The 22,023-nt window shown below is 27.2% G+C and overlaps 1 protein-coding gene across 1 annotated transcript in view; it reads left to right on the top strand.

The window, feature by feature from the left end:
- Positions 1-3,047: 3,047 nt before the first annotated feature.
- Positions 3,048-22,023, top strand: part of LOC134836012 (broad-complex core protein isoforms 1/2/3/4/5) — a 53,233-nt gene continuing 34,257 nt past the window's right edge. The window contains exons 1-2 of the mRNA XM_063851118.1: positions 3,048-3,094; positions 21,269-21,330. The gene's annotated coding sequence lies outside the window, so the exon portion shown is untranslated. The remainder of the gene's footprint in view (positions 3,095-21,268; positions 21,331-22,023) is intronic.

Below are 22,023 nucleotides of genomic sequence, written 5' to 3'. Positions count from 1 at the left end.
TACTCTCGCAGACTCGAAAATTTTTAATGGAAATGATAAAATTGTGGTTTGGTACTCAACTGAAAATGAGGTTCATGCAGATTTCATCATAAAAATGCATTTTATGGAAAAAATTTTGGAAAATTTCGATGGATTTCTTGTTGAAATTCAAAAAAATTTACAAAATAATAGTACAGAAGTGACTTTTTTAAACAAAATTCACGAAAAAACATGCCAAAATATTCATTCAAGCAGCGAATCGTCATTAAAAATCATCTTTAACAATGGCACATTGATGATAAGACATTCAGATTGTACAATTTTATTTCATGATATGGACTTAAGCCCAGGATATTTTGGAATTACTGCATCAAGTCGAGTCACAGAAGAGACTTTTCATGTAAATTCCTTCGAATTTCATGCAGACCTTGAAAATTCACATCAAAAAATGTCCGGAAAAGAGCTTGACATTAAATTTTTAATACAAATGACCGTACTCGGGATACTTATTCTCGTAATTTTAGTCTTCGGAATAATTATTTTCCAAAAATTTCATCCAAAAAATCCAACAAGCCCATTACAAACGATAGAAATGCTACGGATACCTTCGATTCAGGAAGCTCAAGGAACGCATTATGAAAGAATTTCACAAGGGCACATTTACGAAGATCCCCATGCTGTGATGAAAAACGCCGAGTACGACCACTTGAGCTTCGGAATGAATTTAAAAGTGCCTCGTAGAGAAAAACCATCCACTTGATACTCCTTTGAGCGAAAATAATCTAAAAAGGGGTATGAAAAATCATTTACATTTTCTAAAACTTTCATAAAAATGAGTTGATGTACCAAACATATACCTTTTTACGAGCAAGCACGCGGCATGTAGACTCATAACATCAATAATGTTTAATGTGATGATGTGTGCTTTCTAAAATAAAAAAAAAGTTCCTTGCTGCTTTTGCTACTTTTATGATCGTCGTCGTCGTCGTTGCCGTACAAACACTGAATTCACGGAGAGAGAAAAAAATTTCATTTACATTAAATTAATTTTTAATATCCTCCCAGTATTTATTATATATTTATTTTTCTGTGTGCAAACATACAAAAAAAAGTGTGTGTAGACATGTAGGATGTGAATACGCGAATATTATAAAAAAAAACTTTTTTTTTCCAAAAATGGCTGCGCATTTTACCCGTGCCCCGCATACATTTGTTCGAGCGAACGTGTGTTATGTTGTGTTAATATACCGATATTATAATATAAAACACAAAGTATTATAGATATATGTGCTAAATTGTAATACAAAAAAATTATTTTGTATGAAAATTACCATTTTATAGATTTATTTATTTTTTTTTCTCGCTCCACACCCGCTCCGTGTACGATCAAACATTCGCATATATGATGATGATGATGATGATAATTTTTGGTGGTGGTTTCTCCTCACATCCGGCTCATGTTGTTATGTTGATGATATTGCTTATGCCAAATAAAAAAAATACACAAAAATAGGTGGAGTGTGAGTGGTGACGAAAAATAGTAGTATGAAAAAAAAACACCTCACCATACACACACACACACAAATTGGAAAAATAAAATATTTTGTGATAAATTTAATAAATATTTTTTTATTATGTGTGGATATCCTAGTACACACATAACATAACATAATATGATGAGATGATATAAAATAATGAATATGTGTGTTTCATTTTTTTACTCTTTCTAACAAACAACAAAAAAAAATCCCACTACCAACAAAAATAATGTATACTTAGCGTGCACACAATGATTTCATATGATAAATATATAAACAAAAAAAATAATAAAATAAAATAAAAAAAAATAGAATGAGTGGAAAAAACCATCGCCAATCCACACATGGCTCATTTCCATGATTATTTAATAAATAACAAAAAAAAAGTGCCCAATAAAATTTATAGTATATAATAATAACAACCAACCACCAGTCCACCAGGAAAAATAACACACGAAAAAAACTAATAGAATGGGTTGGAAAATTAAAATAAATTTTTATAAAATATTGTTGTAGAAGTAGCTAGATAATGAAGGGATAAGCTGGCGAATTTTATTGATCAAAATTTTTGTTGGGGTTTTTTTTAACAAGTTTTCTTTGTTTTATTTATATTTTTCTTTTTCAATGTTAATTGTTAACAATTTAATGAAAGTAGATTATTATTTTTAAAATATTTTGATTTAAATAAATAAGTTTTAATATTCAATTGAATAAATCAATTTGATTTAAAATTATTTTTTTTAATTTAAAAAAATTTTAATAATAATTTATAAAAATAAAAAATAAATAAAAATATTTAAAATTAAAAAAAATATTTAAAATATATTATAAAAATTAAATAAATAAAATAAAAAAATATTTATTTTTCCCTATAAATTTTTATTTATTTATTTTTTTATAACTTTTTAATAATTTTAAAAAATAAAATTAGGAGGTAAAAAAAATTAATACCAGTTGATTATACTTTTTTATTGTTTTTTTATTTTATTTAGTATTTTTTTTTCATATTTCCGATTATTTTTAATATTAATTAACTTAGGTCATTTAATTCGTTTCATTCATTTAAGATGTATTCAAGTAAAGTAATTTAAATTTATAATCCCTTTCCTTAAAAAACTTTGAAAAAAGTAAAAATTAAATATAATACCTATAAAGCCCACTTAGAATAATTACAAAAAAAAATCATAAAAATATTTAAATAATTATTTTGTGTTAATTTGAATTTTATTCATTTTAATTTAATTTAATAATTAAAAATAAAATAAAATATTAAATAATTAATTTAATTAAAATTTAATAAATTTCAATTTAAGTTTAAATAATTTTAATAAATAAATATATATATAAACTTAATTAGAAATAATTTTAAAAAATTTTAGGTAATTCAGAATTAAAATATTTTTTTTTTGTTTTATTTAAAATTAAATTTAAAAAAACAAATTAAAACTGCCAATTATAAAACATTTGAAAAGTCTAAAATAAATGCAAGCAAAAAAAAAGTAACATTCAAATTTTTTTAATATAATTCCAGATTTCCAATCACCAAATTCCAAATCATTGAACAGAATATTTTTCAGGTAAGTCAGACACACGCAACTCGTCGCAATATGCATGCAAATTACGTTAAAATTTAGTCGCATCAACACCAATCATCTCGTTAAGTTTGAACTTCCTTTTTTTTTTTTTTGGTAAATCCGCAATTTTTGCGACACCCAGCAACATTGCAAAAAAAAATCCATAATATGATAATAAATAAACTAAATAAAGTTTCCTCCTAGCTAGAGAGAGTGTTAAATGATGCTTGTCACAAAACAGCCACTATCACAATTATATTGCACCACGCGATTTTTGTAAAAAAAAAAAACACACACATTTTCAATTTCATTATGCAACTTCATCGCACTCGATTGTCAGTCCACCACCACCGCTCGATGGTTGGCTGGTGTCGATTGTGTGTGCGACAAGTGTGCACTACGGATATTTATTCATTCCATTTACGACAATCCGTACTTTTTATTATTATTTAAATTTTATTTTTATTTTCTGTATATCGCGTATTTGTGCGAAGTAAATTGCACACCGAACGAACAAAACACGAAAAAAAAAGACAAAGTAACGAAATGTAGGTAAATGCCTTTTAATAATGCAAAATATTGTCCGACACAGTACTTACTTGCAGAAAGTGAAAAAAAAAGAAAAAAAAAAGCAAAAGTGCAATAAATTTGAATACGTCGCCGCGACATGTACTTCTTTGCCTTACTTTAGCGACAATATTTATTCAGTGTGAGTACGGGACGACACACGATTACGACAAAACAAAAAAAAAACAGCTCGACTCGCACGACCTTGCTACATCATCAACATCGCATATAATCATGTGTGCTTACTTTGGTCGTCTTTTTTTATTTTTTTTTACAAAAAGACACATAACGTGCATGACAACAACAACAACAACAATTGCATCTAGGAACAGCAAAAAAAAATACACCGACTTCACATGTGAAATTTCTAGTGAGTAGACACCAGCTAGACGTTCGTTCGGTTTTGTCCTATATATATTTTGCACTACTCTCGGGCGCATATAAAATAATAATAAAAAATAAAAGCGAAAAACTTTTATGAATGAAAATCTACGATAGTTTGCTCTACATTTTGCCGACTAGTGGGGCATGTGTGTAATATTTACTCACGGAACGTGCATGTGAGTGTGTTTCTGTTTACATGAGTAGAGTAAGTCTAGTCTCGGTTCTCGTAACTTTTGTGAATGAACTCACATGTGCGGTGTTTGCTTTGGCAGAATATGCACTTGCACTATTATCGTAATATTTTATATCGTGGAATGCACGTGAGAATTGTTTCGCAGAAAAATAAATATTTTGTGAGAAAATCACGGGTTTTTCTACGGAATGAGTCAGAAAATGACAAAAATAGATGTAAAATTTATTAAAATTGAATAATATGAGTTTATTCGCAATTTAATTATTTTTTCTCTGATTTTATGATTTTTCTGAAATTTTTATTCGTTAGAAGAAATTGTTTCTTTCTCACTTTAAAAAAATTAAGAAAAATATAGAAATTTTATATTTTTTTAAAAAAACAGACAGAATATAAATTTTTGATGAAAAATTGTAAAAAAAAATAATTTTTTTAATTTTAATAAAATATATAATAAAATGGGTTAAAATTAATTAAAAACTATAGGAATTGAGAAAAACAAAAAAAAATCGTAAAATTTTATTTTTGTTAATTTATATTTCAGGTTCAAGAAAATTTAAGATTGATCGACATTAATTTTTAAAAATTTATTTTTTATTATATATTCTTAAAGAGTTTAAAATTTTAATATAAGGCCGTTCCAAATTTTTTTCGATGTTTTTGTCTCAAAAGATATTTTTCAAAATGGGGGGGGCAAAATAAAAAAAAAGTTTTGAAATACTTTTTCATACAAAATGACAAAATTTCAAATATATGGGCCCTTAATGAATATTTTAGTAGTTTTTGTGGTATTTACATTGAGATTTGATGATTTAAAATTGATCTCAGAGTATTTCAAGTTAAAAATTTAAACAAAAAAATTTCATACAAATAACTGTTCAAAAATTTTGAAAAATAATTTTTTTAAAAATTTTTTTAGAGAAGGAATTTTATGTTAAATTTCGTTTTTCAATACAAAAATTCTTAAAAATTGAAAATATGTATTTTTAAAAAATTTGGAAAAAGGCTAAAAAATGGTCAATTTTGATGAAATTTTTAACTTTTTTTTTTATTTTGCCCCATTGGATTTTCGGCTTTTGAAATGGGGCATGGGACAAAAACATAGAAAAAAATTTGGAGCGGCCTAAATATATTAATTTTAATTAAAACTTTAAATTTAATTTTTAACTTTAATTTTTTTACAATTTTATCGAGTTATCGTTATTTTTTTTTTAAATTTCTCGAATTTTTTCTTACTTTTTAATGTAAAAAGTTCACGTTGATTTAGACTAGAAATTTAAAACAATTTTTTTTTCTTTTCAAGTAAAATTTAAAAAAAATCAGAAATTGAATTGCGAAGAAATAATTAATTAATTAATTACAAAAAATTGTTTTTTTTTAATTCCTATTAACGAAAAAAATTTAGGTTCTTTTTAATTCACTAAAAAAAAATAAATAAAAAATTAAGGAATTAAAAAATAAAAAAATTTGTTAAGTAATTTAAAATATTATTAGTTATTAGTTAACTATCAATAATATTATTGCTCTTAAACAAATATTAGAATTTTCTCCGAAAAAATAAAAATAAAAATTTTAAATTAAAAAATTTTCATTAAATTAGAAAAAAATAAATCACAATTTTTCTCATCACGTGCATAGAAAATATTTCACAAAACTTAGAATGAATGAATTAAAAAACATTTAAAGTTTTTTTTTCTGCAAATAAAAATTCATCAAACAACTAAAAGGCATTTTCACGCACTTTTACCTTTTTCAACTAGAAAAAATTCCACTAAAAAAAGGCAAAAAAAAAATCGCACATAAAAATGTTGTTTCGACATTGCCTATCACATCACAGCAATCACTTTCCTCTATCATTTCTCTGATTCAATAAAAGGTGTGTGTGAGTGTGCATTTCACACATCATAACGCCTCCATCCACTTTCACTCTATTTGTTCTATTTCATTCTATGCCACGTTCGTTCGGTTTTTTCACTTGAAACAAGGCTTCAGTTGCCTTTTTATGTGTAGCAACAACAACAATAATAGTTGTGAGTGTTATTGTTGTTGTTGTGCACTAAAATGATCTAGGTAATAATAGGGACATATCGTCGTCGTCGTCGTGAATATGTGCGAAATAACAACAAAAAAGGAACACACACACACACACATGTTGCTCGGTTATTGTGTGAATTCTCATCTACTACTCTCTAATAGTAAAAAGGTATAATGATAGTGGAAACCTGTTGACTTTCAAACCTAGATTATGTGTTTCGGGTGATGTTATTTGTGTGTTATTTTCATGCCGCATTCACGTACGCGTTTACCTAAAACGATTTTACTGGCGGTAAACTTGATGTAGATTGAATATTTTAGGCAAAATATAATAAAATACAGGCAACAACAACAACAACAACAACAACGTGTCAGACAAAATAAATAATTTAAGAGAAAGTGATGTGATGTGGGATATAGGTGAGAAATAGTTGTGTGTTGTTGTTGTTTTCGTCGAGAGAAAAAAGGTACGGAAGGAAGGTAAAAGTTATGTGATAATTGAATGAATTTTGCCGTTCAATACGAAGAACTTTAATTTTCACCTTCTTATCTTCCGCTTGTTAAATCTGCGTCGTTCAAATTATGAACATGTGTTAAGGACCTTTTTTTTCATGTCTAAATTTTGTCATCACGATGGGCGGCAGAGGCGGAGGAGAAAAGGAAAAAGTACGTGATAGCGAGCGATAATAAAGAGTAAACGAAAGGGAAAAGAATGAGGCTCGATGATAATGTTATTGTTGTAATGGTTTGTTTGGTTGACTGACTGGCTAAAGTAATGTTAATGTGAGCATTTGTTGCCTTCTGTTTGCCTTCATTTGTAAATTGTTTCTTTTTTTTTCTCTCGCTCGCTTTCGGTGCAAAGAAAAAGTTTGCTTGGCGACAAAAAATACGCGATTTCATGTTTTTCTTTCGTTTTCTTCCTTTTGAAATGACGGAACTTTTTTTTTTAAAGAAGAAAAAAAGAGAAAAGAGGAAAAATAAGGAATTGAAGGAAATGGTCAAGGTCATGCTTGACAATATGAGCGTCTTTTAAAATTTTACATTGAAAATTTTTTATTCACGAATTTAAATATTTTTTAGCTATGAAATATTGAGCAACTCGAATTTTCCAAATTTTTATTTGATTTACGAAATTTTCAATATTTGTAAGTTTTTTCTTTATAATTTTTTCACATTTTAAAATTTTCTAGACATTTATGAGAAAAATTGTGTAAATAAAAAATTTAAACAAAAAAAAATTATTTGTAAAATCGAGCTAGTGTAAAAATAATTAAATCCGAAAATAAAATAAAATTTATATAAAAATTTTTTTATTATAATTTTATTTTATGGAAAATCTTAAAAAGCGCTGATTTTCTAAGAATCATCAGTCGACCAAGGTAAAAAAATGTTAACTTAAAAAAAAATAAATAAATCAATTTTTATAATTTAATATGTTGCCATAAAAATTTTTTAATATGAAAAAAATGGTTCGAAAACAACCCAGTTAACATTTTTGAATATGCCCCCAATCAAAATTTAGAATTTACGTTTAATAAAAGCCATAAAATTTTGTCCTAATGTACTATTTAAAATTTTTCTTAGTACAAAATTTGAATTTTTGGCCCTAGCTTACATTTTAAATTTTTGCCCCAGTTAACATTTTAAAAAAAATTCAACAGTTTTAATCGAAAAAATAATTTTTAACAAACAAAAATTAGTTTTTAATTTTTTTTTTTGTAAATAAAAACAGTAAATGACAGACAAAAAACATTAAATGACATTTTTTAAAAAACTAAATGAAACGCTTTAAAAATAGACAGAAAAAAATGAAAACATGATTATTATTACAGCTTATTTTTCTTCTCTCCACTGACGATGTTTGACGTTTTTTTTATGAAAAAAAAAAGAAAACTGAAGAAAACGAAGAAAGTGCGAAGAGATAAAGTGTTAATGCTGCTGCTGTTGTATTGACAGAAAGAAGACACTTGAAACTGGAAACACACTTTTAGAATCATACAACTGTGAAAAAATTCCCATTTTTACGACAAAAGTCATAAAAGAACGTGGTGCCTTATAAAAGCGATAAGGCATTAGTAAAGTGCGCAGAGAGTAGTGAGATGTTTAGTGAAGATGAAATAAATTTTCATTTTATATTCTAATTTATTTTCTATTTTATTATCGTCTTCAAATAAATTTTTTGGTACGATTTTTTGGAAGAAGCTCTTGCGCGGGAGGATTGTAAGCAATAAAAACCCAAACAGCAACACGAAAAATGGGTGGTGTAACAAAACAATAGCTTCAGCACAAAAGAACAGAGGAAGACGACGAAGAAGCAGTTTTATTATTAGCTGTCATATACAAAATTCCCTTTTTTATGTAACCTTTAAAACAATACATATTCAATGTCTCACTCCAATCCACGGAATTTTATATTTTTTTTTTGTGCTCAACATCCCACTACACTCGAGTTGCTGCTCTATACATCATCTCTCTCTAAAAAACATTCATCCAACATTTTATTATTACTATAGTGCTATATGCGCCTTTTATGTGCAAAAATTGTACAACATTCATTTTATATCTCCAAAGGCAGAGAAACCTAAAAAACATAAAGAACTTTATAGAGGGGATTAACTGATACCATTAAAAAAATTGCTATTGCTGCGTATAGTTCAAACATAAAATTTTTACTTTATTTATATATCGCTCCCCATTCATTATCCTCATACCACCTCTAAATTTCTAGTCTAGTTTCAAAAACATCTATACACTCTTTTATTTTATTTTTCCTTCTCTTCTGCTCTTCGTCATACGCGTCGCTACTCGTCGTCGTCGTCGACGTCGTTGTTGTTGTTGTAAAAAAAAAACAGAAAAATTCTTCCTTTCCCTTCAAGTACATACACAGCGCACACTACTGACATCCTCAAAATCTCTCATTCCAAAATCACCTCACACTATTCGAAAAAGTCTGTTTCAAAAAAAAAAGGAACTTTTATTCTTCGTTTCTCATATTGTACAAAATCGCGCGTGTATATTTATTATTATACTATTACCCTCATCCCAGTAACCCTCTAGTTATCGTACAGCCACCGCGTACGATCTCTAAACACACAAAGAAATAAAAATTTTAAAGAGTACAGCGCGTCGTACGGTGTATGGCAGCATCACTACACGCACTTGTAGAATATTTTTCCTTTTTCACGAAAATGCGACCCGCTACAGAATATGAGTTGTGTAGACTTTAATAACATCAACAACTACTTTCGGCTCTCTTTTTCTTCTTGTTTCTTCTTTTTTTTCCGTACGGTTCGCTGTTTCTACAGACAAAGTTGCGCGGCGCGAGTATTTATTCTTTTCTTCGTCCTCCGTTTTTTTTTTTCGTCGTTGCTGTTGTTGTTTTTCGTGTATTAGACGTTTTCTCGTAGGAGACTCTGCTTCGTCTCTAATACACCATGCTTGATTGTAAATTATTTTATGTTAGAAACGTTACTAGTAATTTTATAGTTTGAGGAGTTCGCGATGGGCAGACAACGTTGAGGGAATTCGCATGGGAGTTTAGGGGAATTTTGTGATTTTTTTCGTTGTGGATTTTGAATTTTAGTTGAAAAATTTTATTTTTCATGATTTTTTGCGATTCTAGTTTTAAATGTTTTTTTCATTATTTTTTACGTTTTCCGTAGTTTTTTTTTAAAGCAACTTAAAACATTAAAAAAACTTTACTCTCTTTGAGTTTAATTTAAAATTTAAAAAAAAAATTAAATTAAATTAAAATTTTAATGATTTTTTTTATTTTTTTAAATTTTTGTTATGTAAATTTTGTAAAGTTAAAAAATTTCTACAAAAACTAAAATTTTTAAGATTTCAATAATTTTTTGATTTTAAAGAAATAAAATTTTAAATTTAACATAAAACTACAAAAAATTGGTTTAAAATAGAATTTTAATATGTAGTGGAAATAAAATTAAAATTTTTAATAAATCAATTTTCTTTTAAAATTTTATTAATATTTTAATCTATTTTTTTTTTTGAGATTTTAAAATTTTTCTTAGACTTTTTTCTTAATTTTTTTTTCTTTTCTGTTAGTTTAGCAGTTTTTTAAATAAATGTTTAGAGGATTTACCGAAACTTGGTACAAAACCGATTTTTTTTAATAAAAAGTGGTATGAAAGCAATAGTTTATCTACAAATCATATTTATTTTAAGATTTCATTTGATTTTTGTATTTGAACCATTTAGGAAAAAATTTTAAAATATTTCCTGAAACATGGTATTATTTTGAAAAAATTCGAAAAGAAAGTGAAATTTTCTATCGATTCGATTTTGTATATTTTTTTAAATAAATTTTATTAATTTTAATTTTTTTCATTGGAAAAATTTACCAAATAATTTTTTTAAATCAATTTTCCACCGATATACAAAAAAAAATTTTCTCTGAGAAAAAATCACCTTTTCCAAAATAAAAGCCATTCAACTAGTTTTCATCTCGGCGTGATAAAGATATTACCGCGCTCACTCAAAGATGTATCGTCTCCTTCAAACACATAAATTGTATATCGAGTTCGCATCCACAAACTATACACGGCGTGAATAATAAAAAGAAAGAAACTCTCAAAAAAATATTTCTTATCCGCTACATTTTAACAAGCAACCCCCTTTGCCAACTCACACCCTTGATTCGCGCAATTTTTCCCATTCCTCCGCCGCTATTGAACATCTAAAAAATATACTACTCAAAAACTAATACATAATCCCTTAAACTACTACTCTTTCATACGACGTAACGTGCGGGCGATGTTTCTATGCGACGAAGCATGGCGCTACGAGACACGAGATTAGTCAATATATTTCATTTCAACTCGCGCGCGTATTGTCTAAAATATAATAATAATATCATCTTCCAATATCATCTTTTATATATTTTTCCGCTGTGCACATTTCGTGAGCTGCCGCGCGATATGAAGAGTAATCCATGTAATAATAGTTGAATATGCGTGTCGTAAACAACTGCTGCCACACTATTCATTGTCGTATTCGGCACAATAAAATTCGAGGAAAAAAAGGAGGAAGAAGTAGCGACTGTTTTTCATCATCATCATCATCTTCTTCTTCTTTTTCTTATTCGGCTGCTGTTCTCATAAGTTCGCGGTATTGATTATTCAATCAATAAATTATAGCAGCAATAAAAATTACTTCGCTCGCCTCTCTCTCCGCACTCTTCTATTTTTATTATTATTTTTTTTCAACTTCTGTACAACTACTATTATTATTTAGGTACCGCGTACACGAAAAAAGGACTTAGCTCGAGCACAACTTTTAGAATTATAGCAACAATAAAGCATACGAACAACAACAACAAAAAACGGTAAAAAATACAGGGAATAGTCATCTTTTACAGCATTAGTTTAATGTTGTTGTACCACAAGGCTTTTTGCTTATGAAATTTCTTTTTTTTTTCGTAGAATGAGGGGAAAATGCGGCAAATGTTGTAATATTATTCGTGGTGGCATGATAGCGTTTTTTGTGCCTCCACACCATCCACCTCGCTTGTACATAATAAAAATAGTTGTTCCTTTTTCTTACAAAATTCGCCACGACGTACGACGACGCCGTGATAAAATATTTGGAACAACATTAGATATATTACCGTGAATATCGTAGCGAAAAGGGGCAGCAAACAATAACAACACAACTATGATATTTATTGTAGCGAAAAATCATTTGTTCGTATTATTACAACAACTACTAAGTACAGTTGTTGGTCGATTTATGCTCGTAGTTTTTTTTTCGTGCATTTTTTGATGTATCTGTTTCTTAATGTTATATATTGTTTTTGGTGCACATTTAGAAAATTTTAAACAATTGACTCTAAACATTTTTTTAGACAACGAAATTTTGTGATTTCTAAAATAGATTAAACAAATATTTTAAATGCAAATATCGAACCACTTTAAAATTTGATTTGCTTCTTTAAAAGTTATTAATGACTTGTTTCTATTAGTTGATCGACCATTTGCATATTCACGCTATAATAAAATTGTTTAGAAAAACATGTCTTTTTTAACATTCTCTTATTTTAACATTTTTTCTTCACTTGGTTCGAACTGCTTTTGCGAACGTTGCATTTGAGCACAATCCACAGTTTTGTTTGTTTTAACAAATCCTTCTTCCTGTCTGTTTAGAGCTTCTGTTTTTTGTAGCTCTTCGGCCTTAGTATCGGACTTTTGAATGAGATCCCAAGATGTTTTTATTACTCTTTTTGTTCCTAACCTTGACGACGGCTTATGGCAGTTTCAATAATTCCGTTAATTCACCTAATTCATCCCAGGACGACTGAAAAATCAGCTGCATCACCTTGAAAGAGATAGATCTTCTGAAAAGTTTCTCTTGGTCATACCAGCAGCAGTAGTACGATATTGGTTGCATTCAGGGACTGACTTTTGGCTTAAATAGTCAAATATTGATAATTCTCTTTCTGCGCCAATATTGTGAGTTAAGAGATCGTTGAATGCGATTGAAATTTCTCGGCCCTTAACCTGTGATAAGAATGTTTAAATGAAAATTCTAAGAAAGTTGTCAAAGTGTTGGTACATCGAAATACGGAAAGGATCTTGCTCAAATGATTACATCCGTAACATCTTGCGAAGAATTGATCAAGCCGAACTTTGTCATCTTTATTGCAAAAAGCCTTAAGCCAACGCAAGAATTTTTGATTTATTTTTTTATTCGTTTAATTTTAATAAACATATTTTTATAAAATTTATCTCAATAAGAAATTAATTACCTTTATAAAATCTAATGAACACATACTTCAATAAAATTCGCTTACTTACTAATTCAAAGTAATTTTTCTTCTATTTACTGGTTTTATTTTTTTGTTACTGCTGCAGTGTTATTATTCTGTATGAACTCGTTTAACAAGGGCAAGTAATTGACGAAAAAAATGCAGTTCAAATGCGTGTTTTTTTTCGGTTTTTGTTATTTTTGTAAACATACATCCAAAATAAAAAAGGGGTGAGGTGTGCAAGGTTAGTAATTTTTTTTGACCTGTGGGTCACATAAGAAGGTCATGCACGTCAAAAGTGTCCTGTAAGTAGATTATATTGACCAATTGTCACAAATCTAACCTTTTTGTGGACGCGCTAAATTGAGTGCAAGACACACCGGAAAACATTGCCACAATTGTGTGATTTCAAATAGCCACTGGAAATTAGGGATAATTATTATCACACACATGCACACACACAAAAAACATCACTCTAACTGACCTGTTCCGACACGTTCACTATTTTGATTTGTCGCCGCTGCTATTTTCGTGTTGTATATTATAGATATTATTATTGTTATTGACGTTGTCACTTTTATTGCAAACTCGCATTATTTTTAAGTATTACACGTATTTAACATGCAAAAAATAATTTTAGAATAGTGGAAATAATTTTATTGATTAAAGCGCATTTTAATATTTACCAAAATAAAATCTAAACTTTTATTCAAAAATTAAATCATAAATTAATAAATATTAAATAAAAAATTAAAATTATTATTTAAAAATTATTTAATTTGAAAATTAAAATTTTGTATTTTAATACAAATTGACAAATTTTTTATTAGATAAATTAGATCGATTTTTTTTTGTATTTTTTAAATTTTTAAACTAAATTAAATTTTTATTAAAAATAGTTAATTAAATATAAAATAAATGAAATAATAAATGAATTTAATTTATATGAAAAAAAAAAATAATAAATTGTAAATTTAATTTTTATATAATTTGTACCAAAATTAATAAAAATTTTTTAAAAAATAATAAATAAAAATATATTATAAAATTATTCTAAAAAAAAAATAAAAATTATAATTTAAATTAAATTAATAAAAAAATATATAATAATTTATTTTATTAAAAAAAATTAATAAAAGATTTATTTTATTCTGCCTCAGACAGAAAAAATTTTTAAAATCCCATTTTCAAAAAAAAAATAAATGCACTAAAAAATTGAACATTGCTAAAATTAAAACAATAATAAATGGTAATTTAGGATGTAAAAGCTGCATGTTTTCTAACGAGTTATCATGTTGTTGTTTATTATTTTTTTTTTGTCCAAAATGCAATAATAATACCCATGTGACGGCAAATGTGGTTTTTAGTGATTAGATTAGAGAACGTGTTTATGAGAAAAACACTACCAATAAATAAAATAATAACAATGTAAAAATCGCATGCAGCGCTCGAGTTAATTAATAAATTATTATTGTCATTTTAACGTGACAACAAGTGATTGTAAGTAATGTAATGTAATGGCTGATGTGTGATTTTTATCAAATAAATTTCAAGATTCATCAAAATTGGAAGTTTTTTAACAAAAGAAAAAATTGCTTTTGAAGTTTTTCCCCCTCTGTTATTTTTTGTTATTATTTTTTCGAGAGAAACTTTACACAAAATAATTGATGCTGCTCTAAAAATAATATTCGAAAGGACGCTGTTAACGCAAAAAATTTCGTACAAGGACATAAAAATCCATATCTATCTCCCTTAATGTCGTATTATAATGCTTTTTATGTTTTTTTTAAGCGCACACATTGCCGAAAAAAAAAACTATAATTCTCTAAGCATTTTTGCTTATTTTCATCATCGCACACGAAAATTCGTTCGTTCGGCACGAGAGGAAAAAAAAACAACGAAGAAGGAAAGCAACATTTACATTTACAAACATGAATAATATAAAAAATATTTTTACTGCCTCCCTTTTTTCGCGTTCGTTTATACATTTTATATTTTTTTTACATCGCACACACACACACATGTTCGGTGTTATTATGAGATGATATAGAAAATCTAAAAAGCAGCAGCAGTTTCAAATAATAAAATGAGACGTACACGCATTAGAAGTTTGTGACGTGGTGGTGGCGCGGTGCGATGGAAAAGAAGAAGAAGGATATGTGGAGGTAAAAAAAAAGTAATAGCGAAGCAACACATACATGTTATATTATTTTTTATTTATTTTATTTCGTGTGGATGCGAAAGAGATCCAAAATCCATGTTTTTTTTACTTTTTTTTTTGGTATGATGATGATTATTTGGCGTAGGTACGATGGCAATGAATGTGTTTTTTTTTTTTGAAGTTATTATAATAGAGGTGGATTGGGATGGCGGATTTTAGAGAAAATTGAGCGAGTTCGGGAACGTAGAATGAGAAAATGGAGAAGAAGAGACAAAAGGAAGGAATGGGAAAAGGGGGGTTTGTATCTCGTTCCATTATATTATTATATGACTTTCTTTTTATGGCCCTTAAATTTCACTACTACTCGAATAATGTTTGAAAAATAATATAATTGTGTGTAGCGCGGTACGTGGTGTGCGCGCGAAAACAACCAAAAAATAACGAAAAATAAATAAATATAAAAAAGTTACATTTTAGCTAAAACTTTTTATATATATTGTGGGCTGATTAGTGTGGTGCGGCGCGCTATTTTATGTAAGAAGACGCAGAGAACAAGACTCTCCCAATTAAGGGAGTCATCATTCCATGTTTTATTTTTTTTTTCGGAAATTTTACTTTTACAAAAAAAAATAAAATACGAAGTAAGTAAGACACACAAACACACACACACAGAGGAACATAAAGAATGATAGTGAATAACAAATAATAAAACTGAAAAGTGCTGCAGTAGAATGTTGGCGGCAATTCGTGAATTTTTAGCTATACTGCAGACTTTTTTCTTCCGTCGTCATCGTTGGTGCTGCCGCGTATCTAAACACCAAACTGCCGTTCGGAAAAAAAGAAGTACGAGAGACGTGTATAACTTAAATATAAATATAATAACAACATATATACACAAACATATAACATACATTTCAAATATATTATGAGTTATTTGAAGAATATAAAAAGAGAGATATGGTATGAGATTTTTTTTTCTATTCAACAAGGAGACGATGCGAGTACGGTACAAGCAGTTTTTCGTCTGTTTGTTTGTGTTTTGCACTACAGTTAGACAGGAACTTTAAAATATTTGCGAAAATTTAATTTTAAAATCTTTTTTAAAAAATTTTATTATTTTGATAATTTTTTTTTAATTATTTTATATTTCAAAAATATTACAAAATACAAAAAAAAAATATAAAATAAAAAAATAATTTTTTTAATAAACATAAAAAAAATAAAAAGAAAATCTAATTTTTAAACAAAAAAAAATCGTTCGCTATTAAAATTAGCTCAAAATATATTTTTTTAAACCTTTTACATATGATATTTGTTATTTATTTATTTATTTATTCATTCAATACCAAATTCTGGCAGCACATTATAAATTTATACAAATTTTAAAATCATATTTTACATTTAAAAATGCCAAATATACAATATTATAAAATTTAGAAACAAAAAATTTTAGATTTTTAAGAAAGTTTTCAAAAAATAAAAAAAAAAAGTTCAATGGACAAATTTGGAAAAATCTAGAAAAACTCATTTGATGTCTCTTATCCTCGCCTTGAAAATAGAAATAGAATAAAATATATGTTTTGTAGAATTTAAATTCTAAAAAACCTTAAATTATATTGCAATGAATTATAAAATCTAAAAAAATGAATCAAATAAAGAAAAAAAGAATTATAAACTAAGGATTTATAAAAAAATTAATACTTCTAAAATATAAAAAAAATCTGAATTTTAAACATTCTAAATATTTAAAAAATATACAAAAAAAGTGAACTAAAAAGAAATAATTATCAACAGCTCTTTTAAATAAAGTATTGAAAAAATGCAATTGACTGATTTAAAAAAAAATCATTATAAAATTTAAATAAAATTTTTTAATAAGAATTTTATAATTTTAAACTTTTAAATATATTTTTTATAAAATTATTTTTTAAAAATAAAATTTATTTGAAACTTAATTTTTATAAAAATAAAATTTGGTTAATTCATTTACTAAAATTAAAAAAAATATATGTTAAAAAAATCTAGAATCTAAAATTTTTTATTGAATTTTTAATTTGAATAAAAATTTAAAATACTCAAAAAATTTTTTTTAATGTTTTATTTAAAATATTTTTATATTAATTCAGAGAAAAATGCAATTAAAAAAGTTTGATAAAAATAAAATAAATTTGTAAAAAATAATTAAGTCTCATGAATTAAAAAAAATAAAATTTTCGCAAAATACTTCACTGCCTACTACACACACAAAACCTAAGCAATATTGCTTGCTTTTCCATTGCTTTGCTATTACTTTACTGTTTTTTCCGTTTTTCTCGGCAAACACACGCGACTCATTCCGTACATGTACCTTCCGTGTATATGCAGCATCACACGCAGCAGCAGCAGCAACGCGCGTACTTTTACGAGGATAAAAAGGGATGGAACATCTTTTTTTCCTCTTTTACGTTATTATTTTTTTTTGTCGGTATCAAGCACCCTATTTTCGTAACTCGGCTGTATGTACGACGTGGCACTAGTTGTACGACTTTTTCGCGAGATGAAAAAGTTGCGCAGAAATAACAAAAATTTTCAGCAGTGCAATTAAAAATTTATAATATTGTTATAATATTACATTGTTGTACATTAAAATTTTAGGGTATTTTTTCTATACGCGCGCCTACGGAAATTTGGCGCTCGCTGTACGGCACCCGTGTGGGGGTGTAATTTGTACGTGTGTAGCGAGTGTGTAGTGGAAAAAATCATTACATTTTTCTATCGCCGCGGCATGTTGTTTATAAATGCTAAGCACATATATCGCGTGTATAATGTTGTATGAGACGGCACTCTAAGCATTGATTATGTGTTCTATCTCTACATAAATTTTAAATTTTTTTTATGTGTGTAATAGTTGCGACAACTGTGTCTTTTTATGTGTGTGCGGATGGAAAAGTTGATGATAATAAATAAAAAAGGGGGAGTTTTTTTTATTTATTTTTGGCGTATTTATTTATCTCCCCTCGAACATTAAAATTTTAGCAGTTTTTGTAATGACGAAAAATTACCAGCGAAAAATTTTTTGGAACTATTTCGCAATTTTTTAACGAATGACGAACGCAACGCAACAAATGCCAAAGAGTATCAACAAAACCATGTGATTCTTGACCATCGTTATCAACATCAACAACAACGCACATGGTCGACGACGTGCACTTTCTCCGGTTCTCGCAGCAGCAACAATTCACTCTCTCTTTATTTTTCTCCGCACGAGGACGACGACGACGACCAAAAAGAATACACACGGTACCTGTTGCTTTGCCGTGCTTTTCTCACAATCCATACCATATTTTTCCTGATGTGTGTTCAATTTCCACATAGCCAAAATAACCACACCACATACGTGTGTGTGCGACGACAACGAGGACGAGGACGACGTACGTGCCAGCGTCGTACAGCCAGACGACTTTCCCATTCATACAGACAATGAGACTGACTGACTGACACGACGACTACGTGTTTGCCATGCCATGCCACCACTTGAACTGTGTGCGTTGATGGACATTCGCGTTGTTGACTGGCAGACACAAAGTATTGTGTTGTAAGGCGAATTTGTGTCCTGTAAGCTGGCGAATTATGAATTAATGAGAAATTTCTATGAAAATTTAAAGGAAAAATAAATTGTTTCTTCAGAATGGGGAGTTGCGTTTATAGGTCATCTTGTGAGTTAAAGGGAATTGGTTTAAAGAAAATTTATGGGACATTGTGGAAAATTTGAGGAAATCAGGAAAATCTTAAAAATTATTAATAATTTAATCTTAAAATTAAAAAAGAAATTATTGAGAAATTATTTAAAAATAAACTTGTAAAATTCGGAACCCCCGGGAAAATTTTTGAATTGAAATGAAAAAATTTTAAAATTTTTACAAATTAAAAAATTAATATTGAAAAAAAAATTTAAAATTATAACTAGAAAATTTTGAAAAAATTATCAAAATTCGGAAAAATCCATGGAAATCATAACAATTGAAATTAAAATTTTTAAAAATCCGAAATTTAAAATTTTTAAATCCAAAATCATGAAAATTTGTGAATCATTAAAAAATTATTAAATGTTTTTTGGAGTTTCAAAAATTACGTTAATTTCAATATATTTTTAAAGTTCATTTAAAGTTCAAAAAATCCTGGAAAATTATGAAAATATTTTCTCAAGAAAACTTAAAATTTTCTCAAATTACTTCAAAGTCGAAAAAATATTCAAAATATGAAAAACAAAAAAAAAACTTTCAAACAATCTAAAAATATTTTAAAAAATTCAACTGGGGTAAAACTAAAAAAAAATATAAAAATTTAAGAAATTCAGGAAGAATTCTATAAATTATTCGTAAATTACGAAATCTTTGAAAATTTTCAAATAAATTTTCTTAAAATACTTTTAAAAATTTGGGTAAATCATGAAAATTAAAGAATAATGTGAAATAAAATAACACAAAAAATGAGAATTTTCCAAAAAGACTAAGAAAATTCCAGAAAACTATTTAAAATTTATTAACTAAAAATAGATAAAAAAAAAACAAAAAAATTTGAAATAAAGAAAAAACCCAAATGGGAAAAAATAGAAAAATGGGACCACGTTTTACGAAAAAAAAAATTACGTTTTCTGAAGAAAAATCCTTTCAACGTAAAAACAGAAAAAAAAAATTACAAAAATTTTTACTCACAATCACCCAAAATCCGGTGACATAAGCGACATAGCAAAGGTTAGCCAATAAATTTCATAAAATATTTCCCAAATGCAAACTTTTGTATACTGTGTGTCGTAGGTGCTTTACTAAATTTGTGATTTGAATTTTAATTATTTTCGGCATTTACACACACTCGCACACGGACACACACAGTAAGTGGCTAAAAGTGTTTTATGCGTTTTTAATTAATAATTAATAAAAATTATGTTTGTCGTTTGTGTGTTCGTTTGGGCTAATCATGTTGGTTGACCGTGGCCATAAAAAGGAAACCGGAAATAGAAAATCCACATTAGTGGTGATGTGACGTAGCGTTATTTAGAGGTCTTTGCGATGATTTATCTCTCTGGTTCGTTGGCAATATTATTTTTATTTGTCCATGATTAATTGAATATTTTTATTTTTTTTATATTTTTTGGTAGTCAACCCCCGGAAAAATCACCGAAAAAAAGCTATATATAATTAAAATGCAGACAAATTCCTCACACCATCACTATTCTGTCCTTATGATGGAAAATAGCGCGCGCGATAGGATGGGGTATAGAAAAATAGCGTCAGTTTTTATATTATATATATATATTTATTTCCATATATATCCTATTCATTTTTGTCGTAATGATGTTTTTCCCCCATTTTTTCATTATATTATTAGTATTTGAATATGTTTTGTAAATGAACACATACACGTACCGCGGCACTAGCAGCACTACACACGAGCTGAGTCGTGTCGCGTACACATCCCATTTAAAATGTTTGAAAAATAAAACCCTTTTTATTTTAAATTTTTTCCATTGTGTACGCCGTACGCGTATGATCCCATCATTAGATATAACAACACAACTCCTAAATGTACTCGTCATGCCTTACTTTGTAGAAATAATGTATAGAATTCGCAAAATACATTACTTTTTACTCTATAATATATTATGAGCATTATAAAAAACGTGCATTATTATTGTGCGAATTTTGAGTGTGTGTGCGGAAAAAAGTTTGACTGTGCCGGAGTGGAAAGGGGTTTTCATTGTACGACGGTCTTAGCTAAGCAAAAGCCTACTCTGTCATGTACTTTCCTCCATAGACGCACACAGCAGCTCGTAATATATGTTGATATGAAATGTTCTCTTTTAACGAAGAAAAAAATCAACATTTTTTTTTTCACTGCGAGTAAATATTTTACAACAAAACGAGTAAATGTTAAGACAGGAATAACAAGATGTGTGTGGGTTTCACCTTGCGAGTTGGAAAAACTCGCGATATTTTCTTCTTGATTTTTTTTTCTTTTTACAACGAGAAAAAAATGAGTCTAATTTTATTTCGATCAATTGTCTAATGAGTTTCATTTTTTTTTTTATTTTTTTTCTAGATCGAGTAACTGAAGAAAAAAACACAACGAAGAAGGTTCTTGAAAGGACATTTCTGTTTGAGGTAAGTATTTTAATATTTCAAAAAAAAAAAAAAAAAAAATCAGGTAAAATTTTTAAATTGTCGATTTGTTGAGCTTTTAATTAGTTTTAATCGATTTAATTAATTTTAATTAAAAAAAAAAAACAAAAAATAAAACCTCATAAAGAAAAATTGGTAATCTTAATAACAATTTTTAAAAATAAATTAAGTAAATATTTTTTACAGCAATTTTTTAGTACCTCAACATAAAAAAAATATAATGAAATAAATTAATATTTTTTATTAATTTAATATCTTAAAAATATGAAATTTTTCAAACAGTTTTAGTATTTTCAAGCTTTTAAAGAAAAAACATTTTTTTTAAATGTTATGTTTGTTTTTGAAAATTGAAAAAAAATTTAGAAAATTTTTTGAAAATTACAAATATTGATCGATTAATTATTATTTGTCCAATGTCCAAAAAATATTAAATTTTTAATAATGTTTTATCAAAAAATTTAAAATTTTTCGTTAAAAAGTGTAGAATTACCAAAATTTTTTTATAAATTTTTATGATTTTTTTTTAACTTATCATTTTTTATATTTTTTTTTTTTTTTTCAACAATTCCAACAATTTCAATCCAAATTCCAATAAAAAATAAATTTTAAAATATTTTAAAAATTTAAAATAAAATTATAAAAAAAAACTAAAAAGGGTTTTAAAAAAATTTAAAA

The sequence above is a fragment of the Culicoides brevitarsis genome, chromosome 3 (genome assembly GCF_036172545.1).
Source record: "Culicoides brevitarsis isolate CSIRO-B50_1 chromosome 3, AGI_CSIRO_Cbre_v1, whole genome shotgun sequence".
Taxonomy (NCBI): Eukaryota; Metazoa; Arthropoda; class Insecta; order Diptera; family Ceratopogonidae; genus Culicoides; species Culicoides brevitarsis.
Note: the sequence above shows the minus strand (reverse complement) of the source record. Positions and strands in the feature narration are given on the sequence as shown.